Below are 6,609 nucleotides of genomic sequence, written 5' to 3' on the forward strand. Positions count from 1 at the left end.
GAAGAATCTCGTTTTGTTCTTTGCTTCCGAATTGTGATTCATTATTTAGCCCTTTGACTTTGTGACTCCATATGATTTAGAAATTTTGGGAGTTCTAACTTTGCTTTTGTTTTTGATATTATCTCCTTTTGATTTTTAACTTTTGGGAGATTCGATTTTTGACTCCTTTGATTTTTTGATGTTTTGGTTTTTGATGGGTTTTTTTTTTTTTTTTTTTTTTTTTTTTTTTTTTCAAAGCAGCTAACTAATCTGTTTTATACAAGGTATTCTCTTCTCTTTGGGTTATTTAGCTTTTGGGCCTAATTATAATTGGATAATTTGTGTTTGGTCACCAATTGATCGTTTATTAGACATTGGGCCAAAATTGACGGTGATCCATCCATACTTTTTGAAATGGCTAATTTACCCTTACACATGTATTGCACGTGATTAAAATGAACGGGCAGAGATCAATGTTATTTTGAGATCAACGGCCAGCACGACTTTATATCCCGACCGTTTAGTTGTAACACGTGTCGTAATCTCTCACTAACTATCCTATTAGCGGGAAAAACACTCAGTTAACCGCTCTCTCACCCTAACATCTTTCATCTTCAGACAACACTTTCATTATCATCTTCAGACAACACTCTCTCATCATTCTCTAAACTCACTTCCTTCATATTTTCTTAAAATACCCAGACGAGCTTCTTAAAGTAACATATTTTGGAGTATCAGTTCAAACCCTAGATTACTGGGTGGAAGTAAATGTGGTAGCTTTTAGCATTTTATGATCTGATCTTTAGATTAAAGCTTAAGGAAAGTCAGTTTGTAAGTACAAACTTTTCATTTCATTGTTTAGTTTCGTTTGTTCAGTTGTTTTTTACAGTTTGCATGTTTGGAATGTTTGTTTTTTTTTTTAAATCTATGTGGTTGACCAAACCCTAATTTGTTATTAAAAAAATTGGCCCAAAATCTAATTGTCTATTAAAAAATTGCCCTAATCCTAATTTTTTTAATAATAATGTGGTCCCAAACCCTAATTTTGGAAACAAATAAATTTGTATTTTTTTACTAAAATTGGACACACTTTGAATTTGAATAATGTCAAATAGGTTCAAGTGAGACTCATCTATATTGTATGTGTTGTAAAGTAACTTGTTGCTTATTGTCTCTCACAGACTTGTCTCTCTATCATATAGTTGAATATCAAATGGGCAAAAGGAAGGGTAAGGGTGTTAGGAAGGGCAAGGTTCCATCATTAAGGAGGGATGAGGATTATCCACCCCATTTAATGGGCGTTTGTAGATTTGGGTATAACAATTACCCTAATGATGAGGTTATACTTGCTAGAGCTTATGTTGATGAGCATGGTGATAATGTTTCTCGTCAGGAAGTCCATGAGCATTTTACTGAATATAGGGACAAGAAAGAAGCACAAAGGGTGGCTGTAGGACTACCTCCATATTCATCAAATGAGGAGGATTATTTCGAGGATGAGAAGGATTATCTTGAGGATTGTTTTAGGAAGGGTAAGTGTAAGGGTAAGGCTAAAGGTGAGGGAAGTTCAAGTCAAACACATCTTGGACAGGGAAATCAAGCACAACCTAAGATGGTTGTGCAAGCTTTAATGTGTCTTGAAGAGTATCAAGCTCTACAGACTGCACTCAAGAATAAGAGGAAGAAGTGATGGCTTTAAAGCTTTATGTTATGACTACTATTTCAATGTTATTATGTTATGTTTGGTTGTTAAGTATGTGAGGATGCTACTGTGTTATGTTTAGGTTGCTATGTTTGGTTGTTAAACTTATGTTTATGTTTTTTATGAATGGTGCTATGGTTTCTATATGATGTTTCAATGTTTTAAAGTTTATGAAATGAAATGAAGTTATCATATGTTCTATATATATCTTGATATCAATTATTTATCCTTATTGTTATTCTATGGTTGTATCAGTTATAGGTATTTTGAGAGGTGATAAGATATTTAGGTTGCACTATGATGGTTTTTGGATGCCTTTTGCACCTGGCAAGCTTAGTTACTCTTACTATAGGGGTGTGGGGAGTTGTAACTATGAGGTGAATGGTGATGAGATGTGTTACCTTGATTTGCTTAAGGAGATACATAAAGCATTTTGGGGATGAGAAACCAGTCTCATGTGTCCAATTCATTGCTAAGGGACATTTGACTTATTTTAGTAATAATAATGATATGTTGAAGATGTGGGATTTGATTAAACCTGAAAGGAATGGCTTGTATCATTTATTTGTCACATTGGCCACTTTGAAAGAAACCCCAATCCTAAGTAAAGGCCCTCCCAAAATTGGGCCCAATCAACAACAACATAAAGCCCAACCTAGTCTGAATAAGCCCTTTAAGCCTCCAATATCCACAAACCAGTCTCCAATCCCAGCCACATCAAAACCAACAAACCCAATCAACCATGAAATAAGGAAATCGCCTAGACTTACTGCAGCAATCCCAACAACACCAAAAGCCAAAAAACAAAGGGTGGTTGAAGTCAGGAAATCACCTAGGCTTAACCATGTACCTTCTAATACCCCAACAACACCAAAAGCTCCAAACCCAATCAATGTTCAGCTAAGAAAGTCACCAAGACTTCATCCTACACCAACAGTACCTATGAGAGCCAAGAAACTCTTGTTTGGGCATTTACCTGAAGTTGTCTCTAATGTTGAAGTTGAAGTTGTCTCTAATGTTGAAGCTGAAGTTGTCTCTAATGTTGAAGCTGAAGTTAGAGTGGAACCTCAACTTACTGCAGAAGATGTGATTAAGGATTGGACAATTGTGATTGATAGTGGTATGGCATTTGAGGACTTGGTTGACAATGAAGTTGAAGATGGTGGAGCCAGTGAGGATGATGAGGTTGATATGTTTATACAAGTGGGAGTTGAGTATGGTCCTAGTATTAAGCTGACTATTGTTTATATTAGTAAACCTTCATCTGATGAGGAAGATATTGATTTTATGCCTAATCCTAAAGACAAGGGTGACAATGATGATGAAGTACATGATTTGTTGGATGAGCAATTGGATTTGGATGGGGATAATATTGATGAGGATGATGACATCTCTTCTTTTGTAAAGTTACCAAAGAATTTATATGCATCTGAAGAACAAGAAAGAGTAGAGGGAAATCCAAGCACCGAAACAAGATGGCAACTGCTGCCCAAAATGGATTGGAGAACATATAAAGAGTGTAGGGAGTTTATGAAAAACCTAGCAATATACCAAAAGTTTAGTTATGAGCAAGTGAGAAATAATAAAAGTAGGATCCAGTTGAAGTGTAAGGATAAAGAATGTGGTTGGAGGGTGTACTATACTGTTATGAGTGACAAACACACTTTCAAGTTGAGGAACTTTGTGGAGACTCACACTTGTGAGGCTGATGAAAAAAATATAAATGCACAAGCAAAAGCACCATGGGTAGCTGATAAGTTGGAAGGTTTTCTAAGATCTCATCCACAGATGAGGCCCAAAGACCTAATGTTGGAAGTGCTCAACCAATTTGGGGTACAACTTTCTTATTGGACTGCTTGGAAGGCTAAAGTTAGAGTGCTTGAGAGGATCAATGGTAACTATGAAGCTAGTTACCACAAGATGGTAGAACTCAGAGCACAAATACTTAAAAGGAATGAAGGATCATTTTCAAAATGGTATAGGGATCAAGATGGTGAGTTTGTTGGTTTTTTTCTAGCCTATAAGGCATCACTTGATGGATTTGTTCAAGGATGTAGACCAGTTGTTGGTCTGGATGGATGCTTTTTGAAAGGTAAATATGGGGGTTGTGTATTGAGTGCCATTGGGTTAGATGCACAAAATGGGCTCTTTCCTCTTGGTATATATATATTCAGGGGGGGAGATAAAGATACATGGAATGAATTCTTGAAGAATTTGAAACCACACTTGAACAAACACCCTGAGACTCTTACATTCATATCAGACAGACAAAAGGGACTCATAGATGCTGTTGATTCCAAATTTCCTTTTGCAAATCATAGGTACAATAAATTATGTTTTCTTATCCCAATTATTTTAGTTATTATATCATATTTCAATTGCATTTGACAAGAAGACTGCTTTGTTTTACAGATTTTGTTTTAGGCACATGTATAAGAATTTTAAGAAAGATTTCAAGGGTGATTACTTGCAAAGTCTGAGTTGGGGTGCAGCAAAGGCATACAAGGTACTTGAGCATGACTTGTTTATGGATCAGTTGGAGGAGGATGACCTAGAGGCAAAAGAGTGGTTAGATAGAGAACCTAAAAGCTGCTGGACTAGGGCACATTTTGATGTCACATCAAAATGTGATGCTATAACAAACAATTTTAGTGAGTCATTTAACAACTGGATCCTAAAAATTAGGGATAAACCTTTAATTCAGTTTGTGGACAAATATAGTCTGGCAGTTATGAGCTTGTTGCATCAAAGAAGAGAGATTTCATGTGAGACGCCAGATAATGAGTTGATTCCAGCTGTTGCTGATGTCATTGCAAAACTTGAGAAGAAACACACTAGATATAAGGTTTCAGGAGTGTCACTCACTGCCTATTGTACCATCAACGTCAAAAGTGAATTTTTTTTTGTAGTGGACTTGTCTAAACAAGAATGTCAGTGTATTGTTTGGCAAATGACTGGGCTTCCATGTGTGCGTGCTATAGCTGTGATCAGACCATTGAGCCAAGAAAAGAAAGTTGGGCAAGGTAAATTTTTACTATTAACCTTTAAATGATATGATATTGATATGTTAATGGATTATAAACCCTAAGTATAACAATTGAAATTTGAATGTAAACATGCATTGTAGTCCATACTATCATGTCAATCCATTCAGAGCAACTTATGCTGGTTTTATATTTCCATTTGATACTGAGGAGGATTGGGGCAAGGTAAATTGCTTTTAACTTGTGCATGTTGTTATATGAATTGGTTAGGTTACTTATAAGGGTTTGACTTGTGCATTGTTTAATGTTAATGACAGGTTCAACCAGAAAACCATGTAGACCCTCCACCACCTGAGAGGCATCCAGGTAGGCCTAGAAAACAGAGAATAAGAGCTGATGATGAAGAGAAGGCGACAAGTAACAGAAAGTGCAAGAAATGTCATGAGCCAAGGCACAATAGGAGGACATGTCCACTAGGAAAGGGTGAAGGTAGGAAATCCAAAAAAATCAAAGCAATCAAATGAGGACAATGAAGCCAATGAAGCTGAGCCTCAAAATGTGGACAACAATGAAGGTGAACCTCAAGTTGAGAATGTGGACAATAATGAAGGTGAACCTCAAGTAAATGATATCCTTATAACAACTAGAGGTGGTGACAGAAAAGGTGGTGGCAGAAGAGGTAAGGATCACAATGTCAATGTGCATGAAGTAGTGAATGAACTTGAAGTTCAGGAAGTAGTGAATGATATCCCTAGAGCAACTAGAGGTGGTAGAGTTGGTGGTAGAGTTGGTGCTACAACTGGTGGTAGAGCTAGTGGTACAACTGGTGGTAGAGTTGGTGGTACAGCTGGTGGTACAACTGGTGGTAAAGTTGAGAACCCAAGAAGATATAGTACAAGAAGTGCTACAGGCAGAGGAGGTGGCAGAGGCTTGGGCTGGTGGTTAGGTGAAGATTCACAACCACCCTCCACACCAGGACAATCAACACCTTGCCCTGTGTTCAGTGAGTCTCTTCCTCAATCCCAACCCAATTAGTAGATGTCTTGCTTAGTTGAGATACTCTGTTTATTAGGCAATGACATGTTTTTGGTTTGCCATTCCATTTTGATGGTGGAGATAGACTGACTGACTGTTGAATTTGTTGTTGATGGCAATGTTGAAGCATTTTGGTGGTATTTTGTTGGTTGTTTACAAACTTAAGCATCTGTGTCTCTGTTTGAATGAATGAATGAAGACTAATCATGTTTTTTGAAGTTTTGGTTGTTTATTCATATAGAGTACTGATTACATCCTCTTAGTCTCTCACACTCTCTCACAGTACTCTCACACAATCAGTCACACCATCTGCACTAGTAGGCAGATGACATTGTTCACATAAGAGACCACTATAGATAGGAGATTCTTCCTTGCATAGTTGACAGACTAGTGCAATCACCTCTTTGTTTGAGTAAATCTCCTGCACAGCACCACAACCATTCCTTGAGCACCTAAGAAACTTTTTCTCTAGGGTTCTAGCCTTATTGTACTTTATAACCACACGCATAAAGCCACAACAATATGCTTTAGGGCAGTGAAGACGTATGTAAGAGCATGTTGAAGCATAATGTCCTTTTTCCTTACAAAACTGGCAGACCTACAAAAAAAAACCTAGATGCTTATATTAGTAGTTAGTGCCAAATTTATCTACCATATTAGGGATTAGTCCTAATAAAGATAGTTTATTTTGTGTTTGGGCCAACGAACTGCCATTGTAGAAGTTAAAGCTCTAATAGTCAAGAGGTGTGAAACATACCTTTGGAGAAGAGACAAGAACAATTTCACAACTTCCACCCATTGTTTGTTGTCAAAATTGAAAAAGTTGTAAATTGAACAACTGTTAATGGAGGTTCTCATGGTGGAACTTCCTCATAATAAAAAGAGAGTGAAGAAACCGACTTCTAACGA

The sequence above is a fragment of the Coptis chinensis genome, chromosome 6 (genome assembly GCF_015680905.1).
Source record: "Coptis chinensis isolate HL-2020 chromosome 6, ASM1568090v1, whole genome shotgun sequence".
Lineage (NCBI taxonomy): Eukaryota > Viridiplantae > Streptophyta > Magnoliopsida > Ranunculales > Ranunculaceae > Coptis > Coptis chinensis.